The following is a 23,672-nucleotide window of genomic DNA, read 5'->3' as shown; positions in this document are numbered from 1 at the left end:
AGCCGGGGGCGGCTCCGCGGTGGTGGTGCCGAGCGGCGGGGCAGCGCGTGCAAAAGGGAGGAGCGCGAGACAGCGGAGGAGGAGGAGGCCGGCATGTCCGGGCAGCAGCAGCAACAACAGCAGCAGCAACTCCCGGCGACGGCTCCTCAAGCCCCGCCGCCGCCCCCTCCTCCGCCCGCTATCGCCGCCACCACCACAACAGCCGCCGCCGCCTCAGTTGCCGCCGTCCCTCAGTCCCTCGCTCTGCTGCCTCCTCCCACCCCCAAAGCTTGGAGGTTCCCCGGCAAGGGGGAGGGAAAAAACTTTCACTTTCGTGCGTCCCTCCCGGCGTGACGCTGCGCGCTGACGTCACGGGGCGGGGCTTTAATGGTGGTGTGCCATGAGATTTTTTTTCAGTAAACAGGTGTGCCGTTGCCCAAAAAAGTTTGGGAAACACTGATTTAGGAAATACTGCCACAAAGTTGCCTGGGTCACAAATGGTCTTCAAGTTGCCATGGGTCTGAGTTGTGGTTATATTGTATGGTTGCCCTACCTATACATTTTACATGCCATGGAGGCTTGTCATTTGAAAGTCGTTTTGTGCTAGAAATGCTAGTTTCTAGTTTGCTTGATATGTTTTTAGACCTGCTGTTTGTTTTAAAAATATAGAAGTACTGTAGTTTGTTTTGTAGGTATCTGCATCACTGCTGCAAGAGAACTGTTGTGTTCTGTCAACGGATAACATTCATTTATATATATATATTTAAAATAAATATATATATGAGAGAAAGATTGAAAGAGTTATTGGAACAGGATGGTGTAAGGAAGGTCAACATGCAGTTACTGACACCTACTTCCTATGGGGAAAGGAAAGAGAATGGCTGAAGAGCAAAAGCGAGACTGGAGACAAAAGTGGCTGTTCCCCAGATCTATAAACAGAAGGGAAAGGTGGAATAAGGGCAAAGAAGGAAGGACGAAATGCACATTAGTTTACATTGAACTAAGCTAATGGATGGTGATGGTGCCAAAACCTCCCAATAAATTGCACATTAATTAGTATCTCCTGTGCCAGCCACGCAGTCTGGAAGAGATCCTGTAATTCTCCTTTTGACCTCTGCTCCCTTCTCCCCTGGCCATTCTGGCTTTTGATTGGTTTCCTGTCTTAAGTGAAAACCACAACCTTTCAGGCCTCCTCTAAGGCAGAATGAAAGGCACATGGTGGTGGTGTAAGAGGAGCCCCTCGCAGTCGTCTGCGCTTGGGTGGGCGTGCTGGTCCTTCGTAAACTAATAGCTCCCAGCACTGTTGCTGAATCAGACTTCATGGAGCCACGAGTGGAGAGCTTGGAATGCCAGGCCAGGCACAAAAAGGTCTGTCTTTTTTTCCTCCCCTGGCCATAGTCATTCTCTCTCTCTCTCTCTCTCTCTATATATATATATGCACACTGATATTTGGAGATACTATACAAATTGGGAGGTTGTGGTCAGTGAAAGGATGAGAGGAAAGCATAGGAGGATCCCTATGTAAATGGTTGGAAGAGCCCCTTAAAACCGATACTAACACACTCATAGCATAACAGTTTAATCCTGTACTTAAAGTCCTTTAAAATTCAATGGGGCTTCATCCTGGGTAAGTCAGTATAGGGTTGCATCCTAAGTTGGTTTTTGTTTAAATATAAATACAGGATCTGCGTAACAAAAGCACTGATCAAGATGTAATTCAATAGCAGTCTTCTGGCACCTTAGAAATTAGCAAATTCATTATGGTGTAGTAAGCTTTCTTGAACAGCACTGCATGCATGAGGCCTTACCCTGAATACACAATTTGAGTTGTTTTTCCTAGTGGTGGGGGGAGAAGAGAGAGCTACCTTTATCTTTACTTTCCTTATTTCATTTTCTCTGGACTTTTTCTATCTATCATTCCCACCTCCTCACAACCATGCATACGTGTGCCTGCCACCAGATAACACTTCATGCCTCCAATGAAGTTGATTAAACGGTGGTACCTCTGGTTATGAACTTAATTTGTTCCAGAGGTCCGTTCTTAACCTGAGGTACCACTTTAGCTAATGGGGCCTCCTGCTGCCGCCATGCCACTGCCGCACAATTTCTGTTCTCATCCTGAGGTAAAGTTCTTAACCCGAGGTACTACTTCCGGGTTAGCAGAGTCTGTAACCCGAGGTGTTTGTAACCCGAGGTACCACTGTAGTCCACAAAAGCTTATGCCGCAATAAATTTGTAGGTCTCCTGGAGCCAAAACAGTAAAGACTAAACACATTTACTTATTTGTACCAGTGCACATTCTGATTCTCTTCTGCATTACAGCTCACATGAAGACAATCCGCACACCTCAAAAATAATGTAAGGGAACCTTAGGTGTTATTTTTAATGTGTGTGAAAAATGTATTTAGGTTTAAAGCTAAAAATCTGGAGATTCGCAACAAGGTTATTGTGTTGCTAGTAGTGAAGGCAGCTTGAAACTCGAATTTTATAATTTGTACATTCGAAACACCTACTTCAAGCCCTCCAGTTGTCATTGGACTCCAATTCTAGGAGTCCAGTGGTGAGAGTTCAGAGGGGATGTAGTGCCACCAACATCTGATTCTTCACTCCTCTCCTATCTTGTTCAGACAGCTATTCAGCCAAAGACTTTTTGTTGCCTTGTTTTGTAGTTCCACAAAGGTATGAACTCCCTGTTGTCATGCATAACAAATTGCTGCACTGGAGTAATTAACCACAGAAGCATCTTTCTCACTACTAACATCCTCTCCCAAGTAAGGTCTTATCTGTTCATCTGATCACTCCCTTGATTTAGGCAGAGGTGGGACTGAAGTTTGGAACTTAGTTACACAAAACTCTAATATTACATTTCCCTGTTATTTTTGTTTGTTTAACAAAATTTACACACCACTTCATTGTAGCAAAACTTCTCAACAGTTTACAAGATATTTATAAATTACGATTCTATCATCGTAGTTAAAAATATTTATAAATAATTAAAAGTAACAGCAGAAAAGGGCAAAATATGTCAATGTTTGCATATTGCATGTTTATTTAAAGTTAGGCAACAAAATATAAGGTTGCTTAAAAAAAGAGTGTTTTAAGCTTACACTGAAAAGGGTTGTAGAAGATAGGTTATTCATATATCTACATGAATATGCATACAGGTCTGATGAAATGAACTTTTTTCCTGTGAGCTCATCCAAAGAGGCCCTGTTTTATCTCTCTTGGATTATCTGAAATAGATTAAATGTCCTTGGAAGTTGAGGCCTTTTTGATAGTGGCACCTAGGCTCTGCAAAGCCTCCCTTTGTGGAGCCGTTTGGTTCCCTCTGTGCTAAGTTTTAGACATTACTGCTATTTCAGAGGATGTTTAGGATCAGTGATTTATATTCAGTTTCAGCCATGTTTGCGTGTGACAAGATAGGTCTATCAATTTCAGTCGGTTTACTCTGAGTAAAACTTAGTTGGATACAACCCAATACTGTATTTATTTAATATGTGGTTAGTTTTACAGGTCATCAGTTTTTTTATTTTTGCTTTTTCTGCTGTTGTATTGTTGGCTGGCTTATTTATTTTTTAATTGGTGACAATATTTTTTCCTTGGGGATCCTTATTGGACAGAAGAGTAGAACATAAATATCTAATTCAGGTTGCAATTTTTAATATTTCTCCTTTTCAAATAATAGTTCAGGAGGTGGCTGCTTTCTTCCCCCATATCCTGCAGCTGACACGATTCCCTGGCAGGATCGAGGTTTGAGAGTAATTAATTTGTTTGCTGAAACTGCAAGTGTAAACTGATCCCAGTTTAATTGATGGTATCCAATATCCTAAGCAGTATGACAGACCATTTCCAAATTAAAACTGTTCAAATGTTGAACCAATGCCTGGAGGTGTGAGACAGACATGTTGGAGATAGTCAGATTCTAGAATAGGGTTCCAAACTGCTTCTTTCAAGGGAGCACTTTGTTCTTTTCTATTATTATTATTATTATTATTATTATTATTATTATTATTATTATTATTATTATATTCCCATTTCACAGTTCTGATTGCAGCGAGAGAGGGTCAGTTGGCATTTATTCATTAGACCTTATTTGGCCTTCGGTAGCTGATATAAGTAAAAAAACTGCTCCTTTTCCCATATGGGGTACCCAAGAGCCCATATAGAGTCCTTTTGTAGGTTCTCTATCGGTAGGAAAAAATAACGGAGACCAACCAGAGAATATTGAGAAGCAAAGCAGCTAGTGAGCCTGATCTTTATTAACTGTTGCAGCAGGGTGCTCCCCCACATGCAGGAGAGAGGAGGAGGACCCAGAGCCATGTGTGCAAGCCCTTATATAAATTGCCCGCCCTGGAGTCCAAGACCACCCCCAGAACCATCATACATCACAGAAGGGATGTAGCCCAAGAACACTCCCCAGATACATCATACCTACATCACAGAAAAGGCGGTCTACAACAGAAATCTGAGTGTGTTGTTTATCTCCTGTCTGGCAGGTTACCTGATTGCATTACAGTGGTACCTTGGGTTAAGTACTTAATTCGTTCCGGAGGTCTGTACTTAACCTGAAACTGTTCTTAACTTGAAGCACCACCATAGCTAATGGGGCCTCCTGCTGCCACCACGCCGCCGGAGCATGATTTCTGTTCTCACCCTGAAGCAAAGTTCTTAACCTGAAGCACTATTTCTGGGTTAGCGGAGTCTATAACCTGAAGCGTATGTAACCTGAGGTACCACTGTATCTTGGTTTTGGCCACTCTTTTGTTATTATAACTACTTAATTCCTGAATCTAGGTCACAGGCTCACACCCTGTTCATATCTTGCCCTTAAGACAGGATTTGTGAGGAAAGAGGCAATGGGGAGGTTTCCCACTTTGACCTTGCAGAGAAATATTTGAGGTCAATTTGTTCAGGACCTAATCGGTGGGATTTCAGACATGTGGTTTATATATACAGTTATGAACATTTCATTTTTTTTATATATGACCTTAAAATTCTTATAACAGTAGCCCTACCAAATCTTAACTGAAATGCAGTGTGGGGTGGCAATTCAGGAGTTTTGTTCAGAAGCGGTGAAATTGCTGTCTGAGCACATTTGTAGATCCCTTACTGCAAGATGGCCCCAGCTATTGCACAGAGCAGGAGTCTTTCTGAAGAGGTCAGTTTGTGTAGCAAATTATTCTTTAGGTGCTGGATCAAAGTCAGAAGTGTAAAAATGCCCCCTCAGCATTGATTTATGTTGTTTAAATACTCACAAAAGTTATAAAGGAGAGACCTACTTGAGCTTATGCTATGAGGAGAGGAGTAGCTATCTTACCACAGCAAAATTGACCCTGCATCCCTAAATCAGATTTCTTAAGAAACAGTCTGACAGCAGCTTGTTGTAAAAGTGTCGAGAGTATTCAGTTACATTGCACACTGTCTGAGTCCGTTAAAATCAATGGGGCATGGATTTCATTGCATGCTTACTTGAACTTAGGATATACCGTACTCTCCAGTAATTGCATAGGGTTGCAGCCTTTTTTCCTCTTAGCTGCTGCTGTGCTGGTATTAACATATTAATAGCATGCTGACTCATGCATACTGAGTAATTATACCTGTACAGGTCTTCTAATCTGAGGCATTCGTCCTGAATAGAAGTTATTTCCCCAGGCAGAAAATACTTCTGGTCTTTCACAGCGAACCATTTGTGGGCAATGTTTTCTATTTGTGGGCAGAAAGTGAGGAGAAGCTATCCCTTACATGACCTTACACCAGACCTTCCTGTGTTTGGGGGGTTTCACTATCACAAGGAGGCTTCTAAACATGTTTACCCAGTGCTCTTAAAACCCTCCTTCACACACCCTCTCTCAACACAGGAAGGTCTGAAGTGCAACTAGAATGGCCAGGGTCTCTGGACATGGGGTTTGCATGCTTGCCCCATTGTGTTTGCCCGAAGAGGACTAATGATTCTTGCATTCCAAAGAAAGAGGGCAATAAAGGTGTATTTAAAGCTCATCGGCCAGGAAGGTGGTCTCTATCACTTTAGTGGTATGGATCCTAATAAATGTTGTAAGTACATCAATGGTACACCAATGTTGCCTCTGCACTGGATCATCTTATGCTTTAGCTTTAAAAAAAAGTGAGGGGGAGAAGTGACAGGGAGGGGTGAAAGGAAGTGGGTACCATTTATCTCATGATATGGAAAGTCCTGTAGACCCCACAGCCTGTTTATAGTATGGGAGGGCAAAGGACAAGCCCATGCTAGGCAAAGTGCTGGGAAGAGGTCCAATGAGTGTTTGCTATTGCATTCCTAAATAATCTCCATGCCAGTGGCAGCATTTTGATAAATGCTAATAGTTACAGACCTCTTTCCAGGGTAAAAGCTAGCAGCAAAAGTGGAAGGGTTGTATGACAACATCACAATTAACAAAAGCCAGCACAAGTTCAACTTCTGTGGAAATTGTGGAAATGGCCTGTGACAGGTACAGAAATTCTGGCTTAAAACTCGGAAACCACATCGAGAATGCAGATATTAATAGTCTTCTGTGCTCAAAACTTTGGTTTTCCTAGTTTGTTGCATGGAAATTTCTTACATGAAGAAAATAAAACAGCTTCAAAGCATTTTCCCGGTCATTGCAGGCAGTATTATTTCTTTCCACTGAGCCGTTGCTGTCTGGGTTGCAAAATCCTGGCATTGGCTGCTCCTCCTCCAAGTTGGTTTGCTGCCTTGTTTTTTTCCCTGTCAAAAGCTTGCTGTGTTAGAAAGTTCATATGCAGAATGCCCTAAATCTGTTTCCTCTGTGGGAGGTTTGCTGATGAGGATAACCGTTTAGGACTGAATTGGACCAACCTCAAGCTTGTAGGATCTACCTTTTGTTTTTCAAACTAGAACTCTAGGATCAGCCAATTGGAACTGGTACCAAAAATGGCAGCTGAAGAGGGGAGGGAGAACTGATTACAATGGATTCCTGTACCTTATAAACCATAAATTGGGGAAACCTTGCTGTAACAAGTACAAATTGATTTCTGAGTTGCTGCAGAACTCTTAACATCAGACCTAAAAGGGCACCAGGAGAACATAAAGATGTGATCACAGGTAAGCAACCAAGTAATAATTACTATTTTATAGATGAGGAACATTGACGCTAGTGCAGCTAAGCAATGCCATACACCAGCGCTCCAGAAAACTGCTAGACTCCAACCCCCACCAGTCCCAACAAGCAAGGCAAGTGCCCAGGGCTGATAGGAATTATAGTCCAACAACATCTGAAGGAGCCCTAGGCTCCCCATTCTTGCCATACACTAAGGACATTTATTCACGAAAAGGGCCTGTGGTAATCAAGTAAGTGTGAATCTTTGAAGGGAAGGGTAAACTCATATAATTGTTTTTGAAGGCTGTTTCAGATGTTACTCAGGTATGCCACCTTCACAACTTGGAGCTGTGGCCACTACCAGCTGCACTATGAGTGTACCAGCAAGACACATGTATTTGCCAGTGTGTGCATGTGTGTGCTCAAATTAAAACGTCTAGTAATTTATAGGTTCGTTTGAAAAAAGGAGTATGTGAAGCAGCCCAAAGAATCAGCTATCATGAAGGAGATGAGCCCATCACATTTCGACGGGCACATGAACAGTGCTCATGAACCTTCAACAGCTGCCTGACAGGCAGAAATTCAACAGATGCAAGTTTCTTTATTTCACCTCTATTCTGATGGAAGCAACTGTTGGATGCTGTTTAATAAGGAGCAATATACTTCCCAGTTGGCTTGAATAATCCAACTAATAGATTCTTAGTGTGTTGCAGCTTCATATTTTTTCGTATATGTGTAAGAATATAATGCTTGTGTCAGAAAAAGAGTGCATCTTTATTCTGGTATGAGCAGTTTTCCTGAAAAAATGTATTTATTAAATATTCACATGCAGTTCACGACAGCAATAACTAATGTCTGCTTTTTGACTTAGAATATGCTCTTAATCATTTTTCTCGCACAGTATTCTTAACAGCACTGAAAGTAATTTATCAGGGAATACTATTTCTCTCATCCAAGATCTTTTAAAAAAAAGGCCTGTGATACAGAGTGCTAGTGCCCATGTCTCCTATGAAGCCTCATTGATTACACTGGTGTGTGAATGCAGATAACAAGAATGTAGGATTTCAGCCCCATGCCATGTATATTGTGATCTCTAGAAATCTGGAGAACTTGGGGATATTGCTACCTTGTTGGGAGCTTTTCACTTCCTTCTTGTCCACAGGGTTTTTAAGCACTCTGGTTTAGCTTTTGAAAATCTCTTCAGCACCCAGTAGAATGATTTTGACTCTGGGAATTTTAAACACCTACTTTTTAAGCATTGGCATACATCTTTAAAAATATGGAGGCCAAATCATTCTCATTCATGACACATTTTCCGCAACAGTTCAAGAACCACAGCAATATGTACTAGGCAACTAATTGAAGGCTTTTCTGAGGCTGCCATCTGAAGCACACTTGCATAACTTAAAAAGCCATGTGACTTCTTACTGGCTTTCCCCCTCCTTTGATCATTTCTTCCATCTTGTGAGAATGCTTGCCTTATAAACATGCACTTCCTGTGTTGGGGATTCGAGATCTAGTTTAGCACTCCTGTAACATCAGAAACCTATTTCTCTCTCTCTCTCTCTCTCTCTCTCTCTCTCTCTCTCTCTCTCTCTCTCTCTCTCCCCCCCCCCCCCGCTGCTGCTTTCTAATTGCTAACACATGCCACATTTTGTATTGTTGCAGACCCTGTGGCCAAGATATGAGAGACAGTTTACAGGGAAGTTTTACATGCTGTTGGAAAGCTTCAGAAAATTAATGTGCGAATTTATCAAACAATTTCTCCAAATTCAGTTTAAAAATAAATCAAAACTGAAAGTTAAGATGAAGCTTTTGATGAACACTTCAGTAGTCCGGTGAGAGGTTTGGAGGATAACCAGACTGGTCTATATTACAACAATGGCAACAACCGCAACAAGTCTTGTGGGAGCTTTAGAGATTTAGCATAAGACGATGGCATAAGCTTTCAACAGACAGGGCCTATTTTGTCAGATTCCTGAAATAATTGCCCAAGTTAGAAGCCTCCTTTGTACTCCACCTATACTAAACACATTCAGTTGAATGATGGGGAACTGTGATTAATGCAGATTTCTTGATGTGTGGGGAGGACTGTATGGACTCTCAGAATACACTTATAACTGTCCTTTATATATTCCCACTCAGAAAGTCATACCTTCCCACTATGCTGTCCACAGATTGTTTAAGGAACACCCGAGGGGGGTAAAATTAATACGGTTCTGATTACTTAAGGCTGGGCAGCATTCTGTGCCAGTTGAAATTTCAGAATACTTTATGGAGTAGCCCCATGTAGAGTACATTATGATAATCAAGTGCAGAGTTAACCAGGGCATGAAAGGAGGAGGCAAGGTCTGATTTATTCAGAAAAGGGTATATTTGGCAAAATTAAGGGGGAAGGCCTTTTAATTTTTTTAATTGGAATTTGCACAATGTAGAAATTGGGAGTGGCTGCTGCACTGCTAAAAGGTATTGTCCCTCTCTAGATGTTTGATTACACTATCTCATGGCCATTAATCACAAGTGGCCTCTGCTGGGTGCAGGTGATACAAGCGCAGTGATGGGGTTCCATGTTCACTTGATTGGTTTTTTGTATTCGTTTGTGCTCTGCATAGCAACGTGGCGTAAATCCTACCCCTTGCATTCATTGGAACCCACTTAGCAAAAACAACCACCTTGTGCTCTCTTGCCACCCATTGAGATGACCAGTCCATTTGTCCCAAGGAAGCTTGTGACATAGTATATTAGTCTCCAGTGTGCATGTTTCATAAAAGGCAAGAAGAGCTGGAGGAGGATAAAGATGGAGGCTTTTGACATGGTCAGTCTCACTGGACATGCAGTGCCATCGCCGTTGCCGTTACTCACCAGGGTTGATCTTGGATACTTTTAGCACGGCGCTGTCTCTCTCTCCCTCCCCCCCCCCCATTTGGCTATAAACAAATTACAAGTCTTTAACATATTAATGTCAGACTTAATGTGAAAGCCACCAGTAGGTGTGGACTTAGTGACATCAGCTGGCAGAGAGTCCTGGTAACAGAGAGCAAGTGACAGGGAGGAGGAGGGGGGGGAGAACTAGAGAGAGAGAGAGACGTGTGAGAGCAAGAGCGAGAGAGCGCATATCTGGGTATTCTGGCAAGGTAAAGAGCTGGTCTGTTTGGCAGGACCTTCCCATCTGGGATCCATCTGTGTTTCTCTGGAATCAGACAGGCGGCTCCAGTCAGTGAGAAATCGCAGATGTGAGGAAGCTGACACATGTCCAGCTAATGAAAAGAGAAGGAAGGTTTGTCACAGACTCCGCTTGAAGATTCGGAGCTGCAAAAGAAGACCCATTTTTATTTATATTTTAAAGAAATCGGGTGTCTTTTGGACAGCAGCCTGGTTGTTGTTGTTGTTTGGCATTTGGGTGCATACGGTAAGTGAGCTCCTCTAAATAATGCTCCTCTTAAAGAAGGCTGTTCTGATTTCAGTTTTACTGGGATTTTTTTTTTAAAAGCTGTTTTGTGGCCTAAATTGCACCAGAAGCACAATTTTATTCATTAGGTTGGTGCCTGTGTGTGTGCATGCAAGAGAAAATGTTAACAGATGCAGTACTTTGCTACAGCTCCCTCCCTGCTCCCTAACCAACCCTCAGTTTGACTGCAGTGCCTCTGCTGTGTCAAAACTTCATTAGATGAGCAGATTTGCTACATGGATTTTCGTAGCTGAGAGAAAAAGCAATGCAAATGCCGTATCTTTCTTTTATCATGAGGAAACATTATTTCTTAGGAAGGATGCTAGCTTTCAGTAATCCATAGTGTAATGGGATGTTTTTTTAAATAAATATATATGATGCCATAGACTTTACACTACAATATTTTTTTTTTAATATTTGCATAAAAATGACAGTCATGCAGTAATGGGATAAACTCAAGCACTGAATTCCAGTTTCCATTTCAAATAATTTTTAATGCTGTTTTTTTTAAATGCATATTGTTCTGTTTGCATTCCTGTCAGGCTTGCGTACACTTAACATGCTCCCTCTCCTGGAAAAAGCAGCAGTTAATGCTGCCGGTGTTTAACTCTTTGGTGCAGTTTATGGTGCAGCAGTGTGCACTCATTATAAAAATCTTCATTGTCAAGGTATATTTGTGTGTAATGGGTCAATACAGGACCTTGGATTCTGTTTTGCACACCCAGGAAGTGCCAAATCATTGTTTGCCCCAAATTATTGTTTTGTTTTTTGTGTACAGGATTCAAACTCTTGACCCACTATCATTTTTTATTTTTCTGTGTTTCCATTAAATGCTTCACCCAGTTACTTAAGAGATCAGACTGGAAAGGTTTAAAGATGTGCATTCGTCCTTTGGGACACCTAGACCAAGGCAGGTTTATTCCCTAATTCCCACTTGCTTTTGTTTGGTTCATGCAAAATGGTGGGGCTTCCCTTTTTAGCAAAGTGATAAATAGTACTATGCATGTGTTCACTGCTAACAGCCAAATCCCCCAGTCTGACATACTGCATTATAACAATGCCTATGCTCGCATCCCAAACAACATTTGCTTTCCTAAACCTGAAAACATAGGGACTTGAGCAAGCTTTCTCTTCTGCTTAGTTGTGGTTATTCAGAGCTGAAAGAAATGACTGCAACTGTGAGCTTACCCTTTGCTCCCACCTCATTTTTGGTCCTTTCTTTCAATTTATGTTAGTGTGCTGCTAAGAAATAGTTTACAGAAGTAGGCAGTGTTGCTTTTTTTCTCATCAGTAATGCACATACAAAAAACATAGTGGGTGTTGCTTCATGACATAAAATGTCTTGTGGGTGATCATCTTCAATGTGTGTCTAGCTTGATTTCCTCAAAGGCTCATGCAGTGGTCAGTGTTGCTAATGAGCTCCTTGGAAGTGTGAGGCTATATGGAGAAACCAGCAGTAGTTTGTTGCGTGTGTCTCTGTGTGTGGTGTACTATTTCTAATCTAGCACCAGGAGTTTGATAAGTGTGTCGTCTTGAGGAGATACAATTAGAGTTAGGGGTTCGATGAATATAATTTACTAGAAAGTCCTTGTAGAAAGCCATTTGACTGAAGCATGTTGGTCTACCCATAGATATTTATCAGTATCTTCAGATATGAATACTCGAGGTGAGGTCCTTCAGTAAGTTTTTGCCCATAGGACTGGGGGTCTCATTCTTACGTGAAAATCATAAAGCTACTTTTAGAATTTCCGGACACTCAAGCTATTGACAGATAGCTTTTCAGTAGCTTTGAGAAGAATTTCCGTAACTTGAAAGGCTAGACTTCGGAGAAGAAAGACCTCAAACTCTGTTTTGAATAACATAAGAAGAGAGATGTGGTCCTTCTGGTCTCTCTAGGCCACATCTCTCATTGGCCCTGCTTTCACCCTTCTTGGTGTTTTTGCATGGCGGGAATGTGTCTATGAACTCTGATAACACTTCGTGGTTGCTTGGATGCGTGAGGGTGTATCAAAACTAGCATAACATTCACATTCATTTCTCTCTGCACTTTTGCCTCTGGCCCCGCTAACCACTGGCATATCGCCCCCCAGAAGGTTGTGAAGAAGGAAATGTGTTCTTCAAGCTGAAAAGCGTTCCCCATCCCTGGATTAAAGTAAGCCAAGAACTGTTGCTCAATTGAGAGAATGCAGTTCAACAAAGAGATCTGAGTATTTTCCTTACTGTAAAAGCTGCAGCATGAATACTTCCCATTGTAAAGAACTTACCAATGTGGCTTTTGTTGTTCTAATGCCCCCTTTCCCTCTGCAGATCTAATTGTTTGACAAATATCATTTAATAACCCAAAGTCCACTGATCATAAACACCATATTATTGTATGCTATTAGCTCTGTACAGTTGAATATCAAAAGACTAAAAGTTGAATTTTGTTCCTATTCATTTTCAAGTTGTTTGTAGCCTAATTCAAGTTTGCATTGGTGTGAATCTGCTGTAAATGCAAGAAGTGCCATGTCTGTTGGTTTAAAGATATTTTGCCACCTGCTTGTGGGGTGGGGGTGGGGATGAGAGGTTAAATATGGAGGAATTGGTTGAATTCTGAATGGATACTGTTAAAGCTGTCAAACAAAATTTTTGAAATTACGCAGCCCAGTAACTGTAACGTTTCCAACTTCCTGATGACTTAGGGTGGTATTCAGCTAAATCCTATGCAGAGTAGGCCCATTGAAAATAATGAACCTAACTTAGTCATGCTCATTAACTTCAGTGGGTCTTCTCTGAGTAGTATTGAAGACTACCCCAGTTGCCTAAAAATGTTGATGTTGGTACTCAATAATTTGAATCCAATGCTAATTCATTTCTTGCAAGTGCAATCATATTAAGCACATCCTACAGAAATATTAGCGCTGTTTCTTTTATAAGATGGTATAGCTTCTGGTTGTGTTCATTAGAAAGGGGCTGTGCCAGTTTGGGGTACTTCTGTACCTGAAGTCAAGCTTAAAGAGTGCCCTCCCCTTGATTGAAATTTTAATGTTAAAATAAATAAATCCAGGTGTAATTTTGATGGAGAGCAATGGCAGCTTCTAAGATGTGCTGATTGAAATACATTGCTTCATGCTAAATTTCAATTTGTATATGGTAAGTAAAGGTACCCCTGCCCGTACGGGCCAGTCTTGACAGACTCTAGGGTTGTGAGCTCATCTCACTCTAGAGGCCGGGAGCCAGCGCTGTCTGCAGACACTTCCGGGTCACGTGGCCAGCGTGACGAAGCTGCTCTGGCAAGCCAGCACCAGCGCAGCACACGGAAACGCCGTTTACCTTCCTGCTATAAAGTGGTACCTCTTTATCTACTTGCACTTAAGGGTGCTTTCGAACTGCTAGGTGGGCAGGAGCTGGGACCGAACGAAGGGAGCTCACCCCGCCGCGGGGATTCGAACCGCCGACCATGCGATCGGCAAGTCCTAGGCGCCGAGGTTTTACCCACAGCGCCACCCGCGTCCCTGTATATGGTATATATTGTATATTGTACCATATTGTACATGGTAGCCTTCTCTAATTTTGTACTCTCCAGATGTTTGGCCTACAACAACCCAGATGTGAGTTGTGGTTCAAAACTTCTAGAGAGCATCAAGGTGGGGAAGGCTGTCCTTGGATAAGAAAGGTGGTTTCTTTTGACTGGATCACTTTTCTGGGCCATTCTGGGCAGCTACATTTTTCACTCGTTCAACAGTGGAAGGTATGATCCATTCAGAAACTACCGTTGAGACTAGGAAAAAATGACTTAGCCAGCTGTACTGATTCAGGCACCCTAGAAGTTGAATGTAAGGCAACAAGAAAAAAGGAACTGCTAGGAACTAGTTTTTCTCAGTCACTCCAAATATTTTAACTTTACCACAAGTTAAATATTAACATATTTCATGTTTCTCAAAGTCGAGATGTGGCAGTGACTTCTCCCTCTCAAATCTCCATACTGTATGAAGGGAATTGGATAAAGCTGTGATGGTCTGTCCACAGAATAAGTTTTCTGCTATTCTGAGATGAAGTGGATTTAAATATAGGCTATGGGTTTGGGTTTCTGAGCTGAATCTTGAAACATTCCCACTTCTGCTTTTAACGATAGTATGCTCCCAAGATCTCATAGCCTCCTGACTGTAGCATAGACCTACCAGGAAAGAGGTTTCTGAAGGGACCTTTTGTGGACTTTCCCTTGCTGTGTGCATTTTCGGCTCTTGCTCCGAGTGGCATATTTGCAGTATGAAGCTTAACATATTCTTTTATATTCAGTCCAGTTGCACTGCCAAGTCCTTTTGCAAGTTAACGATAGCTCAGTAGGCGATTGTCTTCCCAAATATGAAGCGAGTCTTTTAGAAATGGCACATATTGGGCAGATTTCTGCTGTGTCGCTCTGTTGGTTGGCCAATGGCACAGATTTGGGTGGGGTGGGGTGGAGAGACAAAACCTGTGAGATCCTGAAAAAACCCCACGCATCCTGCATACCATGGAAGCGACTTGATTCACAGACTTTTGGGCTTTCCATTTGACTTCCTCTCGCTTTTTCAACGGGTCTCTGCCCTGTTCTGTGAAGTGAATTGTGATCGCCTTCTGTCATTCGGCGCACTCTGGTAGGCTAGACGGAGAAGGGACCACTGGAGCCTTTGAAAGAACTCAAACTTGTTGCTTGTACGGCAAGCTGTGAATATTTAAAGGCCTCATATGGCTTTCGCAGGCTGGTGGAGAAGGAGGGGGATGGGCTACTTTGTGAGGGTAACAGATGTGCCCTGTGCTGTTGACGCGTGCCAGCTCTGTTCCTCTGCTCCTAACACCAGGTGCAGCTATTGTTCCAGCCGGTCTCTATTCATCCCATCTCGTCTGTTACTTTGCTCTTTCTAGCTCATTGTTTTGGAGGGGAAATTAGCATTAAAAACCGATCCCCAAGCCCCTCATGTCCCTCAACTGCAGGTGACTGTTATTGGCCCCAGCTGCCACCCTTGCGCTTGATTACATCCATATGGGCTTGTGGTGGGAAGTAGTATCCACTTACCAATTTCTCCACCCTGAAACACACACACTTTATTATCTGCAAGGAACAATGTCCTGAAATCTATTAGGCTCCCCCCATAGGCTTCCCATCAGTCAGCATTACAACTATGGCAAACATTTTACAAGTGAAGCTAATTACACCCTCTCCTCTCCTCCCCTCTTCCTTCAATGCTTCCCAACTGCGCAATAAGTGTTGGCTAGCGAGGGAGTGCTCTGAAATAGCCAAATGTGTGAGGATTTTTCACTAGCTGGAAGGACCCTGCCAGCGGTTAGATGATCATCAATGGAAAGTATTTAGCCAGTGAACTTTTTTGTCCAGTTGAACCACTCCTATAAATGACATGAGGGAAGTGCTGCCTCAAGAGGAAAGTAGTAACGTTTACATACGGCTTGTTAGTTTGCTAAAAATAAGTCTGTGGAGCCTGAAAGAAAATTTGTATTCTTCCCCATATCAAATTCCACCTTCATCTAAAGGCACAATTTACTTGGATGTTTGCCAGCACAGGCACCATTGAAACAAATGACTGATGGGTTTCAGCTGAGATCTTGAAGGAAAACCCTGTAGGTTTGCCTGAGCTCCTCTCAAGATAAGTTATTAACATTTAATCAAAAGTGTTGTGTGTGTCCCCTCACCCACCCCACCCTTAGATATGTTTCTGTTTTGCAAAGTTGAGCCTAGCTAAAATGCACGGTTAAACAAACAAAAAAACAAAAACAAATAAGAGGATTTCTGTTTTCTTTAGAAAGATCTAGAGGGCAGCCTATAATTTGAACAAGGAAATGATGTGGTATCAGGATTTGCTAGTGATAGTGAAATCATTTTGTTTGGTTCCTAGCCAACTTGTTTTTCTGGATAGCTGGTCCACTAGATATTATGCAGCTTGACATCTTAAGTTTCTTCCCACCCCTCAATTTTATGTGTGCGTGTGAGCACTGTGCAATCACAATATAGGAGGCAAGTATTTAAAAGGGGGGGGGGAATCTGTAGTTTCTGTGTTCAGATGAAACAGGAAACAATACCTGGTTTCTTTGCAAACTCCTGCAACGAGAGTAGCAAAGCTGCAGATGGTGTAGCCACCAAGTTCATTTATATCTCTGCTTATTAAGCTAAGATATGATCATCTTGATGACAGCCATTGTTTTCATGCAGGAAGAAGACTGAAACAACCATATCACTGATAATGTGCACTATCCCTCACATGACTAGCTAACAGTTTTGTGGATTAGTAAGAGGTGGATATTCTTTTCTTGAAGGAAGTAAAATATGTACCCTTTGCCAAAACAGAACTTACAATTTTGTTGTGTCACATATGTTTTAGGAGTTTCAAAGGGAAATAGTTTGCTCAGTGTTCTTGGAAAGGTTGGCTTTAGCTATTGCTTTGTTTGGGGTTTGGTTCTTCGATGCAGACAAGAGGGTGTGTGAGGGGTGCATCTGTCTGTCTTGCATTCAAACTGTACCTTGAGATCCTGTGGAGAAAATGGACATCAATTACTGAGAGGTTTAAACACACGAGTATTTTGCACGCAGAGCAGGTGGAAGAAGGAAGCTGATTAGGCTCATGTAAATGGGAGCCATTATGTTCAAGGCTAATTCTTCAAAATGAGCATCTTAAATCACACATACAGATCCTCAATATTATCGCGCACTGTAGCACTTAGCAACCTACTTCCTGTGTACTGTGCTTAAGTGCATATTATAAAGCATAGTGGCCACTTAGAAAAACTAGGTAGCTTTGTGTTTTGAACACATAGCAACATTATATTAATATAATAGTTTTGCCTGGTGGTTAATCCGGCTGTGAGCTAAATTGTAGGCATTCTATTCTTGCAGATGGGCTTGTAACTTTCGGTAATCCTGTAATTCCTCTGTTTAGCCAACCCATGAAATACTGCTAATTCCTGTCTCTAACTTTCAGGGGTGTGGACAATTAATACTGTACTTTGGTTTTCCACCAATGTCTAGCAGATGTTTTGATTTTTCTCTTTCTTGGAGAGAAACTCCTCTGGATAGCGTGTATAGGTCCCAAACCTCAGGACTCCGCTTGTCCAATTTTGTAACGTGTTTTAGAAAAACATTGAGACCCTTTAAGCTCTAATTTTTGTTTCTTCTGGGTGTTAAACTTACAGTCACTTCAAAGTTCTCTCCCCCCACCCACCCCCGGTCACTTCCCTGTCAAATCGAGAAGTAGCTTCATTGCACTGATATCTTGGTGAGAAAAAAATTCAATGTTCTGGCTTCTGTTGTTGAATGTGTGGGTGGGTGGGAGGGACAGAATTGATTTTTCCTGCTGTGTTTACAAATTAATGGGACAAACCTCCCAGCTGGTAGTGATCAGGAAAGTTGTTTCCTTCCAGCTGCTGACATAATCATTTAGCTAATGTGGGCTGTAGAAGAGTAGAACTTGTTTCATTTTGGAGTTAGCACACAGTGGATTAGGACATTACAAACAAGCATAGAAAGAAGACGCTCTAGTTTTGTGTTTTTGTTTTGGTGGTGCTTATGTAAGGTGTAAGTGAGCTGGAACTCTTGCATCTTACTGCATAGGAGACACGAGAATTTTCTGACTTTTATATTACAGTGGTACTTCGGGTTACATACGCTTCAGGTTAAAGACTCCGCTAACCCAGAAATAGTGCTTCAGGTTAAGAACTTTGCTTCAGGATGAGAACAGAAATCGTGTTCCGGCAGCGCGGTGGCAGCAGGAGGCCCCATTAAGCTAAAGTGGTGCTTCAGGTTAAGAACAGTTTCAGGTTAAGAATGGACCTCCAGAACGAATTAAGTACTTAATCTGAGGTACCACTGTACACAGGAAGTGCAAGTCATTTGCTCATTCTGTTATGCACTTTATTTGTAGCATCCAAAGTTGCCTACCATCAATCTCTGCAATTGCTAGTGATCTTGTAACAGGGGAAAGTGTTCTCAAAATAGCTTCCACCTGGGGTCTCTGATTTCTCCAGTGGGCATTGTAGACTATGTGACTTTGAGCTTATGGTTTCAAGTCGTAATGCTGGGAATATCTTAAAGCACAGCAGCAACACTGAAACCTTCAAGTAGTTATTCAACAACAGGAACAGCACAAACCTGGTTCCCAGTATTATAGAAGAAGTGATGCTAATACAGTGGCACCTCGGTTTACAAACTTAATCCATTCCAGAAGTCCATTCTTAAACCGAAACCGTTCTTAAACAGAGGCGCGCTTTCCCTAATGAGACCTCCCGCCGCCAGTGCCCTTCCACTGTTTGGATTCCGTTCTTAGACCGAGGTAAAGTTCTCAAACCAGGACACTATTTCTGGTTTTACAGAGTTTGTAAACCGAATCGTTCTTAAACAGGACTGTTCTTACCAAGGTACCACTGTATTGTCATGAAGGCAAAGCTGAAAAGCTTGTATTGCAGTCAATTAAGTAGGGTGCACCACATTGGAAACCAAGTTTCAGGTAGGTACCTACCATACTATTTTGGCTTGTGGTGAAAACACTATCAGATTGGGACATGCAACAGCTAATCCCAAATAGGGGGCGGGCCTAGACTGCAATCCGTAAAATTAGATAATAAAATTAATGTAGGAGGACCCTCTGGCCAAATGCTGCCTGACCCAAGGCAATTTTTTCCACATTCATGTAGTGTCTGATGGTGACACTTAAGTAGCCACTTCAGCACAATGCAAATCTGCATTCCGGATAGGGACCAGCTGTACTTGTTCCACCCACTTTCTCCATGCCATGCAGAAGCTTACATATTTCTATCATGTCACCTCTTACTTGCCTTTTCTCCAAACTAAAAACCTAACTAGAAAAACCCCCTAATGGTAATGCCCCTACTGGGGGTCAGCAATGGCTTTCAGCAAAGCATGCTCCTCTTGAACCTCTATCTCCCTAGCAATTCCCCCCCCCCAAAAAAATGACACTTGTTCGTCCATGGCAACTGAGAATGCTGCCACAGAATTGTAGAATTGGAAGCGACCCCAAGGATCATCTAGTCACACCATGCAATGCAGGAATTGCAGCTAAAGCATCCCCGACAGATGGCTATCCACCCTCTACTTAGGAACCTCCACCACTTTCCTCCATTGGGCTGTTTGGGCTTTTTCTTTTTGGTGGGGGAATGTGTTCTTTCCCCCTCTGTCCAAGCATGCTGATATATCCCGCTTGTTTCTCTGTGTTTCCATTTTGCCTCCATTTCATTAGAGCGTTTTCCATAAGCATAAAGGTAAAGGGACCCCTGACCATTAGGTCCAGTCGTGGCCGACTCTGGGGTTGCAGCGCTCATCTCACTTTATTGGCCAAGGGAGCCGGCATACAGCTTCCAGATCATGTGGCCAGCATGACTAAGCCGCTTCTGGCGAACCAGAGCAGCGCATGGAAACGCCGTTTACATTCCCGCCGGAGCGGTACCTATTTATCTACTTGCACTTTTGACGTGCTTTTGAACTGCTAGGTTGGCAGGAGCAGGGACCGAGCAACAGGAGCTCACCCCATCGCAGCATATTCCTTTTTTTATATATCTTCCATCATTTTGCTTGTTGCTTGCTGCATGAGGCCACCACCAAAAATAACTTTTGGTGAAGAAGCTCCCCTGGTGGACCAGCCTGCATTTTGGAGACAGACTTGCTTGCAGCACTTTGCTTCACATCTGGGATTTTCAAAGAGCACAACTTTTCCTTGATGTTTAGTGACTCTCTGCTGGTTCTCATCAAGGAAAGTTGACCTTGTAGTGCAACTTTTTTCTCATCCCAGGTCAATACCTTTGCCTGTAATTTTCTTGACTGTGTGTTCTCTGGTTAATTAAACCTGACTTTCTAAATAGTTGTACATTTAAAAGCTGTGTTGTGCTTTTTCTCTCTCCATTTTTTAAAAATAATACATTCTCTGTGGGCATGTGCTACTTCTCAGCTTTTCATACCAGCTTGAATCTTCAAAGAATAAATACCACCTAGACCAGCGTTTCACAAAATGGTTGTTATCGACCCCCTTGAGTCAATGGGACTGGGCATGGGGTGAATAAAGGCCTAGACCAGAGCTTTCCCAGCTGTGTGTCACAACACGTTAGTGTGTAGGTGTGTTGCACGAACGCTACCTGTATTCCTCCTGGGGCTGGAAGGGTGGTAGTTTAACCTCCATTTTGCTAGGTAAAGGTAAAGGTAAAGGTACTCCTGCCCTTATGGGCCAGTCTTGCCAGACTCTAGGGTTGTGCGCTCATCTCACTCTATAGGCCGGGAGCCAGCGTTGTCCGCAGACACTTCCGGGTCACGTGGCCAGCGTGACAAGCTGCATCTGGTGAGCCAGCACAGCACACGGAACACCGTTTACCTTCCCGCTGGTAAGTGGTCCCTATTTATCTACTTGCACCCAGAGGTGCTTTCGAACTGCTAGGTTGGCAGGCGCTGGGACCGAACGACGGGAGCGCATCCTGCCGCGGGGATTCGAACATACGATTGGCAAGTCCTAGGCGCTGAGGTTTTACCCACAGCGCCACCTGTGTCCCTTTTTGCTAGTGTCCCATTTTGCTAGTAAGGGATGCATGTCTAAAAAGTGTGTCATCAACATGAAAATTTGGGAAAGCTGTTGCCTAGAGGCTGAACGGGGGTAAAAAAGGTAGTAGAAATGAAGTTTACAAGATACAGGGCAAAGCATTTAATTAGGAACCATGAGGCTCAGAATAAGGGACACGAGCATGTTCAGAGCATACCTCTTTTGCCAGTGAACAATTTCTGTACTTAATAAGGGGATCCCACAATACAACAGTATTATCAGACCATATTGTTTTATTGTTTTACTTTTTTTTTTTACATTTTATCATTCCTAGTAATGGTGACTGCAGATCAATAAATGCTGATTATATATTGGTATTTATTGATTTTTTTCATTTACAACCCTAAGAATCTGGGTTGGGATTGATGACAAGTTTATAAGCTCATTGAGGGGTCAAATAATTCAGAAGTTTGGCAAATCCTGATCTATATGCTATTACCCTCATTTTCTGAATAGTATCTATAGTGTTCTCTTTCCGTCTCAGTCTTTTTTTTTAATTCTAAAGCGAGGGGGAGACTGGGATGAGACTTGCCATATTGAATATGAGTCACACAGGCTTTCTGACCTTGAGGACATCAGTGCTCTATTGAGAGATCCTCTGCAACGACTTCTTTCATGAGTCTCCTAGTTATTAGATTATAGTTAATTGGGTAAGTACCTCTTCTAGCTACTAAATGAGGACCTTGTCCCCAACATTTTTGAACTTGGAGAGGTCATTTTCTATTGGATAACATCCAAATTTGGTATCTATAATCGCTTTTACTGCAATTGCACCAAATGGTAGCATCTTTTCTCCTGGCTTCACTGAAGTTTCCGATATCCTGTGTCTGTCTTGTCTTAAAACGTTTGTGTGGGTTGCCAATGTTCTGCTGTTTCCCACCCTCCCTAGGTCCCCAGCAAGCTAGCCATTATGAAATAATATTTTATTGACTGCTAATTTTGCTAGCTTTCTGTAGTCTTGAGGAGGCCTGAGAACATAAATAAACAATTTTTGTTAGTTTCAGTTTACTTTTCCATATAGTGTTTCTCAACTTTGAATACAGGTTCTCTAGGGCAAGCTACTGCAAACCACCCAAAGATCTACCTGTAGATTCCATTTTCACTTCTGACCATCCTTTTTTTTAGAGGAATTGATCTAGGGTGAAAAGGGACAGATGACTGAGTTAAATAGAAAACGTGGTTTTGTCAAGCGTGAGAGGTAGTGGCCTTGGCTAAGTTTGGAGGCTAAAGCCTTATTTGTGGTGGCTGGCACCCTGTTTATGGAATGCCTTCCTTTTACATGCATGTCTGGTAGTGACGTCATTGTTCTTCCAGTTCCAGGTTAAGGCATATCTGCTTTACTTAGCGCATTTTACGTCTTTGTATGAATGACTATTTTTAGCTTTCTCAGCTGTGTTAAATAACTATTAGTTGCCTCTGTTCGCTGATGTCTTTAAGGTTATGATTATTTTTATTGATTGGGTTGTTTATAATTTTATGTTGTACTCTGCCCTGGAATTGGTATTGATCAATAGCAGACTGATAATCATTTAATAAATAAAAACTATTATTGTGGGTTTCATAGAATACCAAAGAATCTGTGTTCATCTGTTAACAGTCATACTTGGAGATACATCTTTGAAAATATGATTGGAATAATTAGCAAGATTCAGAAATAAGGAGCTATGTGGGGGAAAATACAAATTCCTTCCTTTTCATTTTGGGATTTCTCAGGCAATTTTGATTCAGTATATTCAAGGTGGTGTTTTGTAAATTGAGAATAGTGAGAATGTGCACCTTGGTTCCACTTCTACATGTATAAGGCATCGTCTAAATTTGTTAAATGGGCTGTAACCAATGCTAATCCTACTCAAAGTAGACCCATTTAAATTAATGAATCTAAGTTAGTAATGTCCATTAGCTCCAATGAATCTACTCTGAGTAGGATTAGCATTGGAAACAACCCAACGTTTTCAGTATTACTAGAATGTGCAAATTAAATTTGACCCTTTTGGTTCATTATCACTTCCCTTGTTTGCCCAGATTCTCAACAAGTACTTATCCTTCTTTTACATCTGGTTCCCAGTTGGCTGTGATTGAAATTCAGGATATTAATGCCATCTTCTGAAAACCTAAATGGATCCTGGCTGCCTAAGCGATGTGGTGTCGTTGGGAGTTTTAGATTTTGACAGTGTATACTGTGTCTAATCCCAGAGATCTATGCCGTTTCAGATAGATCTCTTGTAATCATAGGGCTTCATATTTATTTCAGTGGAGGGAGCCAGTCTATGTGTGCAATCTTTAGCAGGCTCTTGGGGGGGGCGTGTTGTGTGTGTGTAGGAAATAGAGAGGCTGTTGTGAGAGCTTTCTGAGTATCACCACTTCCGCACATGGAAAAGATTTCTGGATTTGGGTGTCTGTCTGTGGCTAGAGACATGACCTTGCCTAGGGGAGGACCACCTACATATCTGGGAAAATGTTATAAAGTGCTTTATAAATGTGTTTTAATTAAGCCTCTTGGGCATGCTTGTAACATACATGTGAGTGAAGAGCTTTATTAAACTCGGCATAAAGATGGGGAAATAGTTCTGGACCCCCTCCCATGATCTTGCAACCTGACACTACAAC

The 23,672-nt window shown here is 42.1% G+C and overlaps 1 protein-coding gene across 4 annotated transcripts in view; it reads left to right on the top strand.

Moving 5' to 3' along the window:
• Positions 1-23,672, top strand: part of CBFA2T2 (CBFA2/RUNX1 partner transcriptional co-repressor 2) — a 72,864-nt gene that overhangs the window by 16,332 nt on the left and 32,860 nt on the right. Inside the window, exon 1 of one of the 4 annotated variants that reach the window (XM_081916911.1) lies at positions 10,443-10,461. The exons of the other annotated variants lie outside the window; for them this stretch is intronic. The gene's annotated coding sequence lies outside the window, so the exon portion shown is untranslated. Of the gene's footprint in view, positions 1-10,442; positions 10,462-23,672 lie in introns of those variants that run through there. 4 annotated transcript variants of the gene reach the window in all.

This window comes from Podarcis melisellensis (genome assembly GCF_964234715.1).
Source record: "Podarcis melisellensis genome assembly, chromosome: 6".
Classification (NCBI taxonomy): domain Eukaryota; kingdom Metazoa; phylum Chordata; class Lepidosauria; order Squamata; family Lacertidae; genus Podarcis; species Podarcis melisellensis.
Note: the sequence above shows the minus strand (reverse complement) of the source record. Positions and strands in the feature narration are given on the sequence as shown.